The sequence below is a fragment of the Rhinolophus sinicus genome, linkage group LG05, assembly GCF_036562045.2.
Source record: "Rhinolophus sinicus isolate RSC01 linkage group LG05, ASM3656204v1, whole genome shotgun sequence".
Taxonomy (NCBI): Eukaryota; Metazoa; Chordata; class Mammalia; order Chiroptera; family Rhinolophidae; genus Rhinolophus; species Rhinolophus sinicus.
Window position 1 is genome coordinate 176,913,548 of NC_133755.1, and position 20,848 is coordinate 176,934,395.

Below are 20,848 nucleotides of genomic sequence, written 5' to 3' on the forward strand. Positions count from 1 at the left end.
CTCAAGAAGATAGCTTCACATTCTGTTTGTTGTAACAGTCATGAGTTAATTATAGGACCAAGATCTTAGTGTTGTAAACCTGTAATTGACCTTGGTGGCACTCACGGAAACTCAGTGACTCACCGGTGAGAGGCCATCATGAAGAAGAGAGTTTCCTTGACTGATGAAATCAGCGTCTTGCCCTTGTCCTGCTCTTCCTCTTTGTCACAGGAGACTACCCTTAGGTCAGAGAGAAGCAGCTTCTGTTTGAATCCGTAGCTCTTGGAAAACCTGGATGAAAGAGAATTAGAATTTGGTTTGTAGTCTCTGTTTGACTCTGAAGTACAGCAGAAATGCCCCAGTGTAAGTCAGCTACCTTATGAGACCCCTGAGCAGGCCCAATTTAGAAGCTTGGTCCTGTTGCTTTTTTTTCTATCCATAGCTGTCTATTCAGTATCCAGAAAGTATCCAGAAGGACAGGATAAGCGCTAGCAAGCATGTCTAGGTCTGCAGCTGTGCACTTGAAGAAGAAGCCATCACCCACTGGCACAAATGACTTGAGATTCCTACCAGGTCCCCAGTGACAAGTGGAGAAGGGACCTGTGTTTGAGATTTGGCATAGCACTAGGAATATGGTCTCCTTGATGGACCAGTGTGGGGACTGTCCCTACCCAGCCCCCATCTTATGCAATGACATACGCAGTGGCCAAGTATTTTGATAATAGAAGCAGTAATAATAGATGAGGGTGACTGTCCTCGCTGTTCTTTTTTGAAAGCATCAAAAGTCAGCCAAAGCACATTTCCTCTCACCTCATATTTAAGAGATTCCCAGCTTTGTTGTGGGTATTAATAAAGAGCATAATATGGTAGCAAAAAAAACAAAACAAAACAAAACAAAAAGCATAAGGCCAGGCATATAGTAGACACTTAATAATAAAAAGAAAAATTTACAGAAGAATCAGAACTTATCAAGCGCTTTGAAGGGTGAATAAAATCTCTTGAGTACACACAAGTGTTGAAACATTCTTTCCTGACAGGGACAAACTTGAAAGTTCCCTTTTCAATCTTAGTGGTCACCACTATGTACCAAAACATAATTACAAGGCAGGACAGCAACAAATTCTGAAAATATGGGAAATATTAGAAGCAAGATATTTCTTGACTTGTGGACTCTTATCGAGCTCTGTTTTCTATGATGCTCCTTCCATCCAACATGAGAACTGTGGGCAGAAAACAACTGTGGCTTTGGCAGGGAGTGCAGCAGTTGAGAGCCAGCGGTGGGGGTGGTTCCCCTCAGCCCTGATTTAGGAGAGGAGAATCGCTTTATCTTGACGAGTGGATCTGAGCTGAATAAGAGGGATGGAATAAACAACAAGTACAAATCACGGGACCCATAAATATCATTTAGCCTTAAACATATTTTCAGAACATCTCAGCCATTCCAGAAGCACATGGCTGCTCTAACATTTAACAGTGAACTTTGATTATATCAGCCTCCGAAGGACTTTGGGTTGCCATGGAGGGAGAGGTTGAGGGCAGGAGAGAGGGTGGCGGCAGCTCATCAGAGCAATTCTCTCATTTTTTCAAAGATTAACAAAAGGGATTCTGTTGGCCATCTGGAAAAAAATCCAGTTACTCTGTAGGGCAGGCTGACCTGTCGGTCCTAAAATATATATATTTGCAACAACAATGTTCTGCTTGAAATAATGGATAAGAACTATGGTTGCATTTAGTTTTCCTCTCCCATTGCCACCAGGGTCCATGAGGTTATTTAGACTGCCAAGATTTAGGACAAATGGCCAGTGGCACCCCCAATTTAGGTACCAATGAGGTGCCATGCATTTTTCTATGGTTCTCATCATTGCGTAAATTTCATTTTCCTTCATGTCACCTACCCTATGAGCCCACAGACTCTTGTTTTGGAAGTAAACAGACAGTTAAGTCTTCCTCCAAAACTTATTTTTGTGAGAGCTGGAGTACATCAAGGACTCAGACTTTGCTAGAACAACTGTTTTCAGCGCCTTCTCCCCCCCACATTTTTGTTTTTCAAGGGAGCTGTACTTTGGCACACGTTCCCTGTGCAAGGAACACATCCCTCCCTACTCCATGTGGCTTGTCAGAGAAACAAGAGATGAAACTCAAACTCTACAGACAACCCCATCCTTCTACGACCTGAAAAATTTTTAAATATGCTCTTCATACTCAACAGTGGCTCTCCGTCCGCCTACTCCGCACCCTGCCCCTACCAGCCGCTGTGTTTTATGAGCTTCAGGACAGATTTTTATCTATCATGGGATAAAGGAGCAGCAGGCTGGGTTATTCTGTGTTTGTGTTAGTTTGGTTTGTCTCTAGGTGGCTGCGCAAACTACAAGCCAAACACATGACTTCTCCCTTTTCTACAAACTCAGTCGACAGCAAGACAAGACAACACTTCAACCCAGCAAGATGACAAGCTTTTTTTGTTCAAGGAAAAAGAAAATGAAGAAATGGCTGATGTTTTCTCTTCTGGGGGATAGGGTGGGGTGTTTATGTCCCCAATTCACTTCTTGGGTTTTTTTAAATTTTTTATTTTGTTTTTAATCTTCACCAAGATGAAAACATAAGCTGTGAAATATGATTATAGAGTAGTGACCTGGATGCCAGAATGACACAGAAAACTATCTCCTTGTTCTGTAGCTACACTTCATATATGGTCCGTAAAACGTAAAGCCAAATGGGAGGAACTTGATGGGATGGGACGGGGAAGGCACAGAATCCAGCTTTTCCCAGGGAGACGGTTCTACCATGTTTCCCCGAAAATAAGACCTACCTCGAAAATAAGCCTCAGTTAAGATCTCAGCCAGACGGACTCAGTTAGTACATTATGACGATGTTCCAGAAGAAGATGACATGACTGTAATTGAATAAATGTAGATAGTTGTACATGAAAAAAATAAGACATCCCCGGTAAATAAGCCCTAATAGAGCAAAAATTAGTATAAGACCCGGTCTTATTTTCAGGGAAACACAATACGTGATGTGGGGTGGTGAGGCTCTGAGGTGCCTGCCATCTTGCCTCACTTAGAGAGGGTTGTGAAACCAGGTAGAGTTGACTCAACCTGATGTGTTGAGACGCAGCTGAGGCAGCTCAGAGCATCAGGAGGGACACTTTCACGTGCTCGTGGAAAGTACTTCATTGCTCTTCTGGAGAGACACGCTCTCATCCCCGGGAATAGAGGATTGTGCAATAGGGATGGCCTCCTGCTGCCAAGAGAAGATGGCAACTGGATGGCTATGCTGCCTTGGAAGAGATTAAGAAACGCCGAGAGGCCAAGGCTGGCATGGCCGCAGGCTAGGGAGAGATAATTTAGAAAGGTAAGTATTTGCAAGCTTTCACTAGGTGAGATTGAGTCAACAACTGGGGGAAGGAGATGCTTATGTAGCTGAGGAGGAGAACAGGTAAAAGTAAATTGGGTTCACCTTCCCCAGTTAATGGATGTGCTCTTGCTAGTTCATTTGGTTTCATCAAATACTGCTGTTTCTGCCTTAGCCAGTATTCATGGGTCAGGGGTCAGGAGTCTCATGCTTATACCTAACAACACACTTCTAGAATTCTTGCGTCCTGTTGGCCCCTATTTAAGGTCTTTTAGGAGAATTTGGTTTATAAGGGAGGAATGCTGCCCCAGGGGACCCAACAGTGGTGCCACTGAATTGGCAGTTGAGACTGTCATCTGACCAATTTGGGCTCCTCATGCTGCTGAACCAAAAGGAAAAGAAGGGGATTTCACTCCTGTGAAATCAGAGAAAATGTATATCTTGGTCTCTGGCCCCAGTTCCTGGCACAGAGCTCCTAAATCCTTTGGGATTTCCTGGGTGATAGGAGCTCTCTGTTCTAATGAAGCAACTCTGGATGGGCTCCTGGAGGGATTCAGGATGGGGGCTAGTTGCTAGAAAGACCTGCCATGATTAGAAACATGGAGTATTCAGGCCCACTCCTCATTCTCTGGGAAGGGGAGAGAGGTTGGAGATTGTTAATGATTGATTGTGCCGATGTGATGACACCTCCAAAAAATCTCCAAAGCGTGGGGTTTGGAGAGTTTACAGGTTGGTGAACACACTCATGTGTTGGGAGGGTGATGTACCCCAACTCCATAGGACAGAAGCTCCCGGGCTTGGGACCCGCCCCCCCGCCAGACCTCACCCTGTGTACCTCTTCATCTGGCTGTTCACCTGTGTCCTTTATCATGTAATAAACTGGTTTCCCTGAGTTCTGTGAGCTGTCCTAGGGAATGACCCAACTTGAGGATGTGGGGGGTCATTGGAACACTGATTTACAGCATAGGTGACAACTGGGGACTTGTGATTGACATCTGAAGTGGGGGCAGTCTTGTGGGACTGAACCCTTAACCTGTGGGGTCTGCACTAACTCCAGTTAGTGTCACAATTAGATTGAATTTTAGGAGACTCAGGTGGTGTTGTGAAAAATTACTTGGTTGGTGGGAAAATCCACACATCTTATGTCAGTATGGTGTGGTAGCAGTGTGAGGGTGAAGAGAAACAGAATTTTCCTGGCCATTACCCCACAGGCTGGCGTGGATCATCCTATCACCAAGAGGAAACTGGTTGTTGGACATGGGGGGCAGGGAGGACTCTGTCTGGAACCCAGAGAATTTGCTGGGTTGTCCCTTAGTACTTCCATGCCCACTGATAACTATAGCAACCAAAGAAATGGAGGTCCACTGAGGATTCAGACCCCTTTGGAATGAAGGGTTCAGTCACTGTGTCAGACAGAGAGCTTCAAGGAGCTGAAGGCTTGGCTGAGGGCAAAGGAAGCATAGAATGGGCAGTGGAGGGAGAAAGTTACATATTATCAACCAGCTGGAGAGAGGAGGGCTGTAGAAGCTGTGCATATTTTCTCACACGCTCTTTGTGTGTGTGTGTGTGTGTGTGTGTGTGTGTGAGAGAGAGAGAGAGAGAGAGAGAGAGAGAGAGAGAGAGAGAGAGAATAAATATATTTCTTCTTCTCTTTCCTCTTTCTCTTTATGACTTTGAACAGGCATTGTTGGAGATTAATTTACAATTCAGTCTTTAGGTAACACAATGTTTGAGCGGGACTGTGATTGAATTTGAGAAAAAAGTGACTTGTCTCTTGTCTGCATTTTTTAGCTTTGTTTCTTTTTTCCCTCCCTTTCTACCTCATGTTGTATTGATCAAATTTTCTTTTACTTCCTTATTTCCCCCTCTAGTTTGGAAAGCATACATTCTATTTTTGTTATTTTAGAAGTCATCCATTCATTTTTAAGTGCTTAACCTTAATGTTTTTCTAGAAGTGATTTATATTTCTATTTGCTTCTTGAACAAGTCAAGTATGGTTTTCCTTCCTTCTAAACTCATCTTGAATGATATTGTCATCTATTGTATCTGCTCCATCCTGATTTTAAGCAATACTCAATTAGCTGTTCTTATCTGCAACGGTCAATGATTATTTAGACTCAGCAGTGCATTTTACTGATCTGTTTGGCTGCCATTGTTTTGGGGGATCTCCATTGTTCCTTCTGGATTCAATTTTCTTTCTAGTGAAGTACACTTCTTAGTAATTTTTTTCTTCAAGACTCTGTGGGTACTAAACCCTTAGTCTTTGCATGTATGAAATTGTCTTTATTTAGCTTTTAACTTTGAATTAACTTTTAACTTTGAATTTAGCTAGAATTTAGATTTCTGTGATGACAACTGTGTCCCCCTGGTATTTGAAAGGTACTGCTCGTGGTCGCTGGCATCAATTATTGTTTCTTAAAAATCCACTGTCAATTTAATTATTATTCCTTTGTAGCGCATCTGTTTTGTTTTTCTTTTAGATAACTTTCAAATTTTTCTCTTTATTTTTTATATTTGATATTCTGCAGTTTTAGCACCATGTGCCCACGTGCTCTTATTTATGCTGCTTTAGGTTCAGTCTACTTACACAATTTGAAGACTCATGCTTTTCCTCTCTTCTGGAAAAAAGTTTGGACATTACCTCTTGAATATTGCCTGTCCATCTTCCTCTTTTACCTTCTTATTCTAGAACTCTGATTAGACACATACTGGCCTTTCTCATTCTACCCGTGTGTCCTTTATACTTCACACTTTATCTTTCTGAGCTATATTCTAGGTGATTTCTTTAATTCTGTATTCTAATTCACTAGTCTCTGCAACTGTATGTAACTTTCTATTAAACCCACCTATTGAGACTTCACTTCCATGCTTTTTTTTAATTTGTATAATTTCTGTTTGATTTTTTGGGGAGAGATTTATTTATGTTCCTCTGCCCCATACTCTTTTCCTATGTTTTAAATACATTTAGAATCTTTTCAGATTATTTTATTATCTCCAGTTCTTGACATGAAAATATTCCAAATTATATTTGCTAACTGCCCCCTTTGTTTCCTACTGTGATTTGGATTCTGAGCTAATTTCTAGAAAGACTTGTGTTCCATGGGATGCTATTATTTATGGGAATATTCTCAAAGTAATTGTTTTTAATTGGAGAATATTGGGGAACAGTGTGTTTCTCCAGGGCCCATAAGATCCAAGTTGTCCTTCAATCTAGTTGTGAAGGGCGCAGCTCAGCTCCAAGTCCAGTCGCTGTTTTCAATCTTTAGTTGCAGGGGGCGCAGCCGACCATCCCATGCGGGAATTGAACCGGTTAACACTGTAGTTGAGATCTCGCGCTCTAACCAACTGAGCCATCCCGCCGCCCCTAAATAATCTTTTATTTTAGAATAATTTTAGATTTACAGAACAGTTGCAAAGATATTACAGGGTTCCCATATACTCCACTCCCAGTTTCTCCTTTGTTAACATCTTATATTACTTTTATTACTAGGTTAAAAAATTTTCTTTTGTAAAAAAGTTGATCATTCTTTTTGATGTTGCCATAAAGGATTGAGAGAAACGTAATTTTTCAATGCATTCTTACACATCTTGCAGCAGAAGTGATAGCTTTGCGCTGAAGTCAGACACTGATCCCAGGCCTCTTGCTGAGAGGATACAGAAGGGTAGGACCAGTTGCTAATCCTTGCCTTTTATAGCATCATGTTGTTACAGTGAGGTAGAATCTATCACTATCAAGGTAATTACTATACAATGCTTATGTATATTTATACCTTAATAAAAATATTCCTACACTAGTGTTTAATTTCATGTCATAATGTGTATCTCAAAATTACAATTTCCCCGAAAATAAGCTAGGTTATTGTCCCCTAGCCGGACAATCGGCTCTAAAGCATCTTTTGAAGCAAAAATTAATAGAGCTGATTGCCCGGCTAGGTCTTATTTTTGGGGAAACACGGTACCTTCTTCATAAATTTACACAAAACTGACTTAAGCCTGCTGCAAAAGGTAGGTTAATGAGAAAACTACTCTCATTAACTTTATTATGCTTACTGAAAACACTTCCGATACTTTCTAATATTCAAATTTAACAGAGACAAACTAACTTAAACTTATTCCTAGATATAATTTCTAACAGCATAGTCATGAATGTTTCTTATATTTTAAACTTTTGTAGTTTATTTTACTTGCCCATACTTACTACAAATTCCAAACTATTAAAAACAGAAATAAGTCATGGATATGTAACGCACAGCATGGTGACTATAGTTAATACTGTACTGCATATTTGCAAGTTGCTGAGAGAGCAAATCTTGAAAGCCTTCATCAGAAAAACTTTTGTAACTATGCACGGTGACAGATGGTAAACTAGACTTGTTGTGATCACCTCGCAATGTATACAAATATTGAATCTTTATGTTGCACACCTCAAACCAAAGTTATTTGTCGTTGTCAATTATACCTTAATAAAATTTAACCAAAGAATTTATAGTGCAAAAACTGAGCTTTTAAGAGTTACTTGACTTCTTAGTGAATATTTGATATTCTTCCAAAGGCATCTCAAATATTCCACTACCATTTTTATGTTACATTCAATCCACTCTGTAAATCAGATATTCTAATTATACTGTAATTAAACTCCGATTTTCAGATTAGGTACATTGTATTGAAATCAGTACATTTTAGAAAAAAATCATAAATTGATATCATAAATTATTGGTTTAATTCTTTCCTCTTTAATAACCTTATCAGATACAGCTAGCAAGAACCTGAGTATATCATTGTTTCTGAGCTCATGGCTGCTCAGTGACTATCCTAATATATCAGTGATTCCAATCATGTGGAAAACAAATCTTCACCATGTTTCTCTCCACAGAGACTACTTTAGAACTCTATTTTAGCATGGTTTTTTTTTTAAACACAGATGATGCAGATTCTGGGTAGAGTTTGAGAGTCTATTTCTTTTGTTTTTCCTTTCCTTTAATTTTTTAAATTGGGGAATATTGGGGCAGTGCGTTTCTCTGGGGCCCATCAGCTCCAAGTCGTTGTCCTTCAATGTTGTGGAGGGCGCAGCTCAGCTCCAAGTCCAGTCACCGTTTTCAATCTTTAGTTGCAGGGGGCACAGCCCACCATCCCTTGTGGGAATTGAACCGGCAACCTTGTTGTTGAGAGCTCATGCTGTAACCAACTGAGCCATCCGGCTTCCCCTCTGGCAGCTCGTTGTCTTCAGTCTAGTAGAGGGTGCAACTTACTGGCCCATGTGGGAATCGAACCGGCAACCCTGTTGTTCACAGCTTGTGCTCTAACCAACTGAGCCATCCGGCCGCCCTAGAAACATTTTTAACCAGATGCCTCATTTGGCATCTCATTAATGAGAATGGAATCACATGTCTATATGTCTATTCCTGAAACATTCAATTGCAAGGGGGAAGGAATATCTTTAACTCAATCCAACCCACCCCAATCACACTGAGGGCAGTTCAACTTCCTCTTGGAGTGGATACCTAAACAAAATCAGTGTTCTATTAGAAAGGAAGAACAAAACTGTAACACTCCTAGAGATTTCAAATGTGCAAAAATCACTTAAGAGTTAACAATCCAGTAGAGAATTTCTTCAAGCGTTATGGAAGGGGAAGAGAGAGAAAGAATAATTAAAAACAAACATGGTAAGAACAAATTTGGGTGAGACATATTTTGGTGGAGTTTCGTTTATTACGTTTTCCAGACATGCCTCACATTTTTGTGAAAGACAACTTTGGTTTTTGTTGCTGGTTATGGAGCAAAGCGTAGCTCAGCATCAATAATGTGAAAATAACTTTTTCCTTTCTTCAAAGGACCTTGAATCCTTCAGAAGATCACAATGAACTCATAGATTAATTCAAATAAATGTTAATACAAAATTTTTGTTTTGTCAAGTCTGAAATTTAGACATCATCTTATTTACATTTTCTCTGTTGAATTGCTTTTATTCTTCCCCCCCGCTCGTAAATAGAAGGAAAAGAAAAGCACACAATGGAATGTATAGTGCTGCCCCATAACTGACTTAGTCAACCTTCCATGCCTCTGGGTTTGACCAGACCCATTTCACCTGCCTTCTCCTCCCTACTTTGAAGGGCTCTGGATTTGTTTTTCTTTTCTGGACCGTTGGTACCTACTTGCCCTTTTTAAAGGAACCGCTGCCCATGTTCTGATCTTGATGCCAGACCCTTCCTGTGAGGGAGACCTGTGTCTGGCAGCCCAGACCAGCTCTGTCCTGTGGGCTGTTCACATCCAGGTGAAATCTTCCCTTTGCTCCTGGGCTGCCATAAAGCATGTATCACCATCAACTCAAGCCTTGAGAGCCACACCACACCTGTATTCACCCCATCTCTTCTCCCGTAAGATAGTGACCAGCCACGGTCAAGATCGAACCTGCTCCACCAGCCTGTGTCCTGGGGAGAAGGAGCTGGAGCTGGGTCACAGCTGACCCACGGGGGGCTCATACCGTGTTTCCCCCAAAATAAGACCAGGCCTTATATTAATTTTTGCTCCAAAAGATGCACTAAGGCTTACATTCTGGGGATGTCATCCTGAAAATTCATGCTAGGGCTTATTTTCCAATTAGGTCTTATTTTCGGGGAAACTTGGTAGCATGAGCAGGAAACAAACTTTCAGCATCCTCAGATGCTGAGATATTTGAGTTGTTTGTTTGACACAGCATAACCCACCCTGACTGATGCAGAAAGCTAAACAAGTCTTTATTGCAAGACTTCTCAGTCTCTCACAGTCTTTTCAGTCTTCTCAGACTCAGTCTTCTCAGACTCTCACAAGACCGCCGTGCTGTGTGAATCTCCAAGACGGGACGGGGTGAGGTACGCTGCTTTCCCAGTCTGAATGCCCATCACTCCCTTCAACAAAGCATCTACTGGGGCTTGGACTTCTGTTCCAGAGAAGACAAATAAATGGCTGTTCCTATTTGTCCAGTTAGATCGAAATCCCCTCAGTACACCCAGGACAGGCATAGTGTCTGGCACAGGGTATAGTTGAACAGAAACTTGCTGATTAAAAACCTTGATCCATCCTTGCCACCTCTATGCCCACCCACGGGAATGATTCATTCATTTATTTGCAAAGCAGTTTCTTGCTCTGGGAATCGTGCTAAGTATTTTATGCCTCCTGCTCAAATCAAATGAGAGCCTGTCCGCTCCGTGGAACCAGGAGCAACGCTTGGGAGGCCGAGCACCGCGTGAGGACTGATTTCCAGAAGAGCTGAGGGAGGTAAATGGATAGGATTGTGATGCTGACAGCTGGCCAGGAATCACCGTGTAGCAGAGACACAGTTTTAAGGCCTATGCTAATTTCAGAAATGTCTCCCAGGTCTACAGCTACTAGGACACTTTGTGAAGTTCTTCAGAATAGGATACTGACAATGGCTTCTCAAAAGATGTGGTGGTTAGGGGGAAAGGGTGCTGCCACAGGAGCCGTTTTTCTCAGAAGCAATTGCAGGAGAGGTCCCTGTGTTCAGAAGAGCAAGGAGCAGTTCATGCTGCTGCCAGAACCTTGGGGGGCCAGTCAGAGGCTGCTGAGACCTGTGATTTCCGCTGCCTAGGGCTTCGAGGGGGGCGGTCCCTGAGTAATAGCAGCGCAGCCCACTCTGCAGCGAGTGGGAGGACAGGAAAAGTCAAACCACAGAGTGGGCTTCCACACTGCGGTGCTGTGGCCACTGTCCTTTCACTCTAGGGGACTCAGGGGGCTGGGGGAGGAAAGGAGGCTGGGTGTTAACTGAAGGTCCTGTCATGGTTTCTGTGGTAAACCGTGGGTTTTCCAGACCTTCAGATTCCAGAGCCCACCCCACTCGGGCCGCCCACCTTCTGACCCTCCCAACCCAATGCTGGTCTCTCTACCATGGCCCCATTTCACCGAGGAAGTGGGCATTTGGCCCCTTTTCACTGAAAAGGGAAAGCACTTCTCGAGTTGGATTTGGATTTGTGAGCGATGAAGACAAATACATCAGAAAACGAGAGCTTCGTGGATCCAGACTCCCCCCCGCCCGCTTTTGTTCTTAAGTTGGCATTTATTGGGTACTTTCACTGTCCCTGGCACTGTGATCACCATTTTCCAGTTGGTCTCTCTCCTAACGTTCCCTTCACGGCCATGTGGCCGTTCCATCACTAAAAGGAGGAAACTGGCGGCCTCCCCAGCAGAGGTGGGACTGAGTCCTCGGCTGCTGCCTCAGATGGCCAGTTTGAAGCAGCAATCTCAGAGGCACTAAATACCCCTACAGGCCCGCACTTTCCCACATATCCACTGAAGGCTTGGGGGGCTCCTGCCTTGTGGGAGCCCACAATGACCCCACCCGGTCCAGTGAGATTCCCGTGGGGGAGTCAGCCAGGGCGACGGCCTGGAAATGGAATCACAGGGTGTTGTGGAAGCTGTAGGCGTTCCTGAGCACAGTGGGGTGGGGCGGGCCAGGGAGCACGTCAGGCTAGAGGGTAGAGTGTTCTCAAAGTTGGACAGTTGTTGGGCTTCGAGCAGGAGGCGTGCGATGTGATTGACTGTTTAATTGAGCTGATGTTTGACACTGAGGATTAGAAGTGATGGTAGAGACGTGAGGTGAGGGGCTTGATGGTTTGGAAGATGATATGGGGCTGGGCAGACAGGGAGAGCTGTGTGATCATCCAGAGGAGCGAAGACTAGAGGGTCTGGAAGGAGGCCCAGGGCACAGGGTAGTTACATGGTCGTGGTCCCTGACAGATTTGAGGGGAAGGAGGACATTTTGGCCTCTGCCTGGACCACACTGTTTGGGCCCTCACTAAAGAGGAACGTCTATCTTGACTTCATGTGTACGTGTCCCTTAAGTCAGTCTTCAGGACAGGTATTAGCCAAATGGACGGTGGTTGTTTTAAGTTCCTATATCTCATTTGTTCACTTCTATTATTTGTCTCTAGTATAAATTTGCAAGTAGAACTCGCCCTAGTGAAAACTGGTGGAGGAAGTCACAAGTGGTTGGAGAGACAATGCGATTCAACTGGCAATAATGGCATCACCTTGCTTTCTGTCTTTCACTTATTCCGGGCCTTGCTCTTGGCCTCCCCTGGGTTACAGAGTTCAACATTCTGGGGCTCACAGAATGACAAAAAATAAAACACATTTGGCACTTAGTAAACATACACAGAGACCTGCAACAAGGAAATACTAACTCGGAACAATTCAAGGAGAAAAGTCTCTCCTTGGCCATTTCAATCACCAAGAATTAAACGATGCTTTCAGAGAACTTGTGAGCTATAAAATGAGAAGGCAACTTTAGATGACCTCTTTAGTTAGAGTCTCTTGGTAAAATGGTGCAGCCTCCTGGGACCGATTGTTTATTTTGTCATTTTTCCTTAAATTTTGTTCTGCATTTCTTTCACTAGCTCTATCAAGAAAGCCTAGTCCAAGTGAACTATGCATACTGCCGACACGACTGACATGTGGGCCCAGACCTCTGGCGCCCCCAGGTAGCAGTAATGCACAGGCTCAGTGTGAGGCAACCTGGGTTCAAATCCCGACTCCACAGCTTACTCATGCTGGGATTCTCGGCAGGAAGTCCCTGAAGCATGGTTTCCTCATCTTCACAATGAGAATAAAAATACCGGTGATGCTTGCTATGTCAATCAAATTATATAAGTAATATAAAAATTACTTATTTAAAAAGCACAATTCCTGGCACACAATCAACACAGAAGAAAATGGTGACTGTTATTATCTCATTCAACCATGGTGACCAGCTGCATGCACAGTGGCATTTGGGCAAAAGGGTTCATGGCCCAGCAGAGCCACCTTACTTAGATTCTCTCTGGATGGAGGTGGGCAGCCACTGTTTATGGTGTTCATGAATCAGAGACTGGACCACGGTCTGTTGCGTAGAGCTGGACAGGGTCCATTTCAGGTCATGCTTTAACAGTACAAGAGGCACAGAGCCCACTTAAAATGACCCACAACCCTCCCCTTCCCCACCCCGGCTCAACTCTGGGCCTGTCCCATCTCGTGCACAGCAGGAGGTCAGTGGTCCCTTTGTTGACCGTGGGCTGTGTAACTGCCCACATCCGTGGCCTGGCAGGAAATTGGCCACAGGGGTTCCCCTCTGCAGAAAGGGCTGTGGGGTGCACACACTGAACTTCCGAGAAAGGAAAAGTCCCTTCTTTCCTTTGTCCTTGTTCTGTGAGTTAATCTAATAATGTTCCCTGAAGGGAAGAAAGAGTCTCAAGGGTCTTGTTTTTCTTTCTTTTCTTAAAAACAACCCTTATTCTTGTCAGTCCTCCCTAAGTCCGTGGCCAGCAGTACAACAGGGACTTGCGTGGAGAGAACGAGGAAGGGGGGCAGCTCTCCGCGTCGACCTGGCCGCGGCCCTGGGCCTGGCCCACGCTCTGTGATGGGGGGTCCACCCTACAATTTACTTTCCCTTATCCTTACATTTAGAAATTCCGGTAAAAAAATAGACTAGAAAACAAGAGAATCCATGGCTTAAAAAACAAAGAAAGAACTCACAGGAATTTAGAGGTACTTACTCCCCTCACACTATCTTGAAAATTCACTTCATGTTGGTTTTTAAATCAATATTTAAGGAAATGACTGATAACTGTTGAGTACCAAAGACTTGACACATTCATATTAAATCTTTACTAACAGCCTACCAGGGAGCTTGATTATCTCATTTTTCAGGTGAGGGAACATATGTTCAAGTGTATAGAGCTCATACATGACAGCAGAGGAATTGAAACTGTCTGTCTGTCTCCAAAGCTCCCACTTCTCAACTCCATGCTGCCCACCACTAAACCTAACAGCCTCAACTGAGGGAGAGACTCCAGCAGCTCGTGCCCAGCACTCATCTCCCAGGAAATGAGGATAAAACAAACTGCTTTGGGTAATGAACCCGTTGTCTCTCAGAGCACGGCTTGATAATGATGGGGGGCTCCCACCGCTGTCAGCACAGCGGAGAACGCCATTGCAGAGTGGCAGAAAGTAAAATATCCTGTTCTTACTCTACCAGTTGCATGCTTTACAAAAAGGATTTTGACATTCCAACCAACATCAAAAACCAAAATTTAAAAAGGGTATGGTTTTTAGTTAAGTAGACTTCATTTGGATTTATGGTAACTAATATGATTTAGCAACATTTTAGTTCTGTGAAAAAAGAAAATTGTAATCTATTGATAGCAAATTTATGCTTCTGTATCTATATCTGGCAATATAGTCTGTGATGATGCAAAACACTGCTGGTAAGTTGCAGAAATGTAACCTTATGACTAGATGGAGAATTGCATATTCAGCTTGCTGAATCATAACGTGGGCCACCTGTCAGCTTTGCCACCGTCCTGGTGTTTTCAGGTGTGTCTAAAAGGCACTTGACGCGTTTGTCCCCCGCTCCTTTTCCACCTCCACTTTGTGCAGTAACTAGTTATGTTTATTGTATATGTTTCAGAGAGGGATAATTTTTAAAATACAGAAAAAAGTACAAACAAGAAAAAAGCAGTCATCTATAATGCTACTTCTAGACATCTGTTCTCATTTCAATGGCTTTATATTTTTTGTTTTGGTAGATGGTCGGTGGTAAAACCTGTCTTCCTTCCTTATTTTTCTTTCCAATCTTGCTTTGGCTGGTTTTGCACAGCAGCCAAATTCTTAAGAATTTAAGAATCAGTTCTACTTTAAAAATCCCCTGGGGATTTTGATTGGCACAATTAAACAATAATTTGGGGGAGAAATGATAGCTTCACAATTGTCTTCCTGTCCATTAATATGGTGTAGCACTCCACTATTCAAGTTTTCTTTTATTTCATATTAAAGCTTTCTCTATAAAGGTCCTGAACACTTTTAACAGATTTATCTTTATATTTTAATGATTTTTTTTGCTATTGCAAACTAGACATTTTTTTATTTATTTCTATATTTTAAAACTTTTATTTATTTCCAACTTTAACTTTTTTCTTTTTCTACTCATTTTGATGGATTTTAGTTTCGATTTTCTGTACTCTTGAGTCAAATGATTTATTCATGTATTGTGACTCTATGTTTTAGTAATTGCATTTCAGAAGTAAAATATTATATAGGATGGGCTAGTTTTAAAAATTTATATCTAATAGTAAAACAAGAGATCCCATTTTTTAACAGTAAATTTATTTGAATAATACAGTTGGAAGTTTTATCACAGTTATATTTAAAGGTTTTGAAAGAAAAAATAAAATTTATACATGCAGTTATCCATAGCTGAATTGAAATTAAGACAGAAGTTCACAACGAATGTGGTGGCATAGATCAATTATGCAATGACATGTTATAAGAATCATTTTTGTTTCTATGAAAGTACTAGGGTTGCATCACCTACATGTTAAGTAATTACAGCTTCATCTATTTTGCGGTTAAAACAAGATTGTCATTTCTCCTTTGATGGTATTTTCTTTGAATTAATGTTTCATAATCCTTTAGCCTATTATGATTTGGTCAAGTGTAAGAAAACCAGTGACAGACAACTGACTATATTTCTGTGAAATTTTAAGACACAGTGCCTAAATTAGAACAATTTTACTATAACAGAATATCAAAATGTTGACATTTTTAAATGCAAAAAACTTTTTTCCTCAATCTTAATTATGTTCATCTTTTTTTGTTATAAGCACTTAATGTACAGCTATTAAAATTTAGAAAATAAGTTATATTGATTCTATTACTTTTTTATCCATTGCATACAAAATTGGTTACAATACATAGAAAACATTTTTAGAAGTAATTGAAATTTTTTTCTGTCTTAGACATGCAAATGGAGTAGATTTTTAGGTTCTGATAAAAATTCTCAAAACTTAAACTCAGTATTTATAAAATCTTTGGAATTCCACGATTTAAAAACATACATTTTTCAAAATATATTTAAGCATATTCAAAGTATATCAGAAAAACTTCCCATGAATCAATTCTCAAAGAGTAGGAAAATTCTACAGTTATATTTAAAAACTTAATTAATTATACATTAAAACTATAAAGTTGTACTTTTATTTTACCTATTGCAGATAATTTGAACTACAGAAAAATATAAAGAGAATAAAGTTTTGGAGCACTAGGGGAATTTTGTAACGATTTGGGGGTTAACTTCTCCAGTTTTGTAAAGATTTGGGGGTATAAGCTGGCCAATGAATGGTTCCATCCTTGGCCTAGGGCAGTTGCAGTCGTCAAGCCTGTAGGTGAGCGATCTATGCAGAGGTAAGCCCTGCATGGGCAGGACTCCCCTTCCACTGAACCCAGCCTGCTCCTTCCCCTGCCCTTTCTCCACTCCGTGTTGGACCTCTAATGTGTCTTCCCTAGCCCACAGGAGCTTTGCCTTGTCCTTATTGAGCTGCCCTGGATGACAGCTTGGGCTCTGGGGCCAGCCAGCTTGAGTTTAAATGTCAGCTTCTCCACTTAACATTAGGGGACACAAGGCAAGTCCTCTAACTTCTCCTGGCGCCCTCATCTCTAAGATGAGCGTAGTAACAGCACCCATGCTGGATTTAATTGTGGCTCCCAATCTTCACTCCGCTGTGGTAGTATTACGCATCCACACCCCTGACGTGGCTTCCTGGTGAGCAGAGTGTATGTCCCTGACTCTTGACCTTTGGACTTGTTTGGACAATAGAATGTTAGTGTATGTGAGGCAAGCAAAGGCCTGAAGCAAGCTCGTGAGGGTGGGTGTGCCCTTTGCACTTCTGCCATCACCCTTAGAAGCACAAGCCTTTCGTGTCCTTCAGGTCCCAGAAGAATAAGAGACACGAGGCAATGCGTGAACTTGACCTGGGGTGGGCACCAAGCCCAGCTGAGCCCAGCTAGATCAGCCAAATGCTCGATGGCCCGCAGATGACGTGAGCAAGAAGTAAATGCTTGTTTTTGTAAGCTGCTATGTTTTGAGATGATCTGTTCTGTGTCATTTTTGTGACCTTAGCTGACTAATACAGTACCTGATATACAGGGTGATTATTAAGATAAAATTAGGTACTGTCTAAAGGGCTTCAGAGTTCATCACACAGTAACCACTCTGCGAGTGTTGGGTTTCCGTCTTTTCCAACCTTCTGTGTCATGCCCTGGCTTCCTAACTGCCTCCTCCCAGGGGTGTGATTTTTCCAGCTTGGGACTTTCTTGTGAAAGGCGTCCAGATGTCCCTGCAGTGGTCATGACCCCAGGCCGACTCCTCAGCTAGAGCTCCACAGTCAGAGGGCACATACCTATAAAGTATGATCCTCTGTGACACAACCATTCCACAGTTTCTGATCGCTAAAATGACAACACTACTCATATCAGAAACAGTCAGAAAGATTTTAGAAATAACTCTCACTACTACCATTTTCCCCGCACTGGTGTCCACCTGAGCAGACCAGATACTCTTCTGTTCCTATGGAAGGAGGTCAATGAAGCTTCTACCGCAAGAGAAAAAGAAAATACTTCAGACCAGATAAGTAAAATGAAACTTAATGTCAGCTTCCCATTTCTTAAATGTGCCAAAAATGAGCCAGAGTTTGTTTTTCAACAAAGTCTAATAATTCACCTACGTCATTTTTCACGTGACAAATGGCCACACACTGTGAGGTAGCATCGTAGCTCTGTGACTTGAGCAAGTATGCAAGGTGCACTGCAGGGGCCATACAATGTCACAGAGCTGTTGCAGGTGACTAAATATAGTAAGACGTGACCAGTGATGAAACATGGCATCTGGGCCACTGTAAGGGCCAAGTAAATGACAGACATTATTTAAATTCGGCATACACTAAATGGAGATGGATGCAATGGGGCTCATTCCTTCAAAGTAGCCAGCAGGGAAGGTACGAGTGAGAGCAGCCATGGGAGTTGGGGAAAAGCTGTAACTAGAGATTTTATACATTTTATCGAATGAAATGCATTTCATGAATAATTTTGAATGAATATAAATCCTGGGATGTCTGCTTCTATTTAATCTACTTGGATCACACTGAAGATGTCCTTTTCACCAGTTTGTCAAATTTTGTGTTTCAATGGCCAGAAGAGCCTATCAATTCTGTAGCACTCTAATAGACATATTTTTTTCAACATCGCTAATTCATAAAGTGAGTTTGAATTAAAGCTGTACTCAGACATTAGTGTAATCCGTGATTACATCAAATACAGATTGAGAAGAGTTAATAGTGAACTAATTATATTTGTGATTTTAAAAATCTTACTTCAATTTGGCATGTCATTTCATGTTATACTTTTGCTGATACTAGTTAATAGTTTATGTAGCTTTTTAATAACTTTTAATAGAAAAATTACTTGGAATGAAAGGTGCTGATACATATCTCACAGTAAACTCCAAGTAGGGGATGTCTGGTTCCCAGTGACCTCTCCAGTGCCTGAGCCACTTCCCAGACTTCAGTGCTTGTACTACTTCACTTATTTGTACGAAGTCCATATAATCAAACTGGGCCGCTTCTACCGTCTTTCCCCTAAAATAAGACCTAGCTGGACCGTCAGCTCTAATGCGTCTTTTGGAGAAAAAATTAGTATAAGACCCGGTCTTATTTAAATATAATATAAGACCGGGTCTTCTATAATATAATATAAGACCGTGTGTAATACAATATAATACAATACAATATAAGACCTGGTTTTATTTTAATTTTTGCTCCAAAAGACGCATTAAAGCTGGTTGTCCGGCTAGGTCTTATTTTCGGGGAAACACGGTAAGAGTGAAAGGGGGCACTATTAGTAATGACACCAGGACAAAACTAGGAGTGAGCTGGGACTGTCCTGTGCAAGACAAGATAAACGGTTACCCTCCCGAATGGCAACGTTTGACAGAGTTTACCACTGTCTGTCTCCTCCTGGACGCACTTCCTTCACTTCATTCCAAAAAACCACACTGTTTTGGTTCTCTTCCTACTTCACAAGCTTCTCATTCTAGACCATTTTTTGATTCCTTGACCTCTTCTCAATCTTTTAATGTTGGAGCACTCTAGGGCTCAATCTTTGGTCCCTTCTCTTTTTTCTTGATACTTTTTGGGTGATTTCATCTGGTCTCATGGATTTAAATATCATCTGTATGTCGATGTGATGGTTTTAAAAAGATGTTCCTGAATTTTTTGGGGTCTCTTTCCTCAAAGGGTGAAGATTAATTTCGCTCCCCTTGAGTGTGAGATGGCATTGTTGACTGGCTTCTATTGAATAGATTCTGGCAGAAGTCATCGAATGTCATTTCCAAGGTCAGGTGATAAAATGACTTCCATTTCCATTCTGGGTAACCGCTCACTCTCTGTTGGGTCATTCACCTGAGGTTAGCCAGATGCCATGTTGTGAGGCAGCCCTGTAGAATCCCACGTGGGGAGGATCCAAAGCTACCAACAGCCACGTGAATGAACATGGAAGTGGGTCCTCTGAGGTCTGCCAACAGCTATGTGAGTGAACCTGGAAGCTGATGTTTCCCTAAACTAGCCTTCAGACAAGACTGCAGCCTCATCAAACCTTGATTGCTGTCTCCAAACCAGAATTACCCAGTTCAGTGGCTCCCAGATTTCTGACCCACAGACACCGTGGGGTGATAAATGATTGCTGTTTTAAACTGCTAAATTTTGGGTAATTTGTTACCTAGCAATAGGTAATTAATAGAATTAGCTCCTACATCCATCGCCACACATTTCTTTCAAATGTCTAACAAGCATCTCAAACTCAACATGTCCAAATCTAAACTGCTGCTCCTACATGTCCAGAATCTACTCCACCCCAGCTTCTCCCATCTCAGTTGAAGGCCACTCCACCCTTCTGGTTACTTGGACCAAGGAAATATTAGTCTTTCTTGATGTCTCCCTTTCTCTCTCTCTCTTTTTTTTTTTTTTTTTTTTAAGATTTTATTGGGGAAGGGGAACAGGACTTTATTGGGGAACAGTGTGTATTTTTCCAGGATTTTTTCCAAGTTGTTGTTCTTTCAATCTTAGTTGTGGAGGGTGCCATTCAGCTTCAAGTTGTTGTCCTTTCAGTCTTAGTCATGGAGGGCGCAGCTCACCTCCAGGTCCAGTTGCCATTGCTAGTTGCAGGGGGCACAGCCCACCATCCCTTGTGGGAGTCGAACCAGCAACTTTGTGGTTGAGAGCCCACTGGCCCATGTGGGAATCGAACCGGCAGCCTTTGGATTTAAGAGCATGGAGCTCTAACCGCCTGAGCCACCGGGCCGGCCCTTCTTCCTTTCTCTTAACACCCACCTGAAATTTGGCAGCTGGCCTTATCTTCAAAATTTATTCAGAATATCCAGTTACCTCTTACCATGTGGACTGAGTCACCATCCTCCCTTGCCTGGATTACCGTAGTCTTCAACACCTCTTTCTTGTTACCCTTAGCATCTCCCCCAGGGTGACCTGGGCTATTTTCAGCAAAGCAGCCAGTGCGAGCCTTTTAAAACATAGTGAGATATTACTGCTCTGCTATAATACTTTCAATGGCTTCCCATCTTACCCAGAAAAATAAATAAATAAATAAATAGCCAGCATTTTCCTAAAGGGTCACAAGGCCCTGTCTGATCTGGCACTAACCT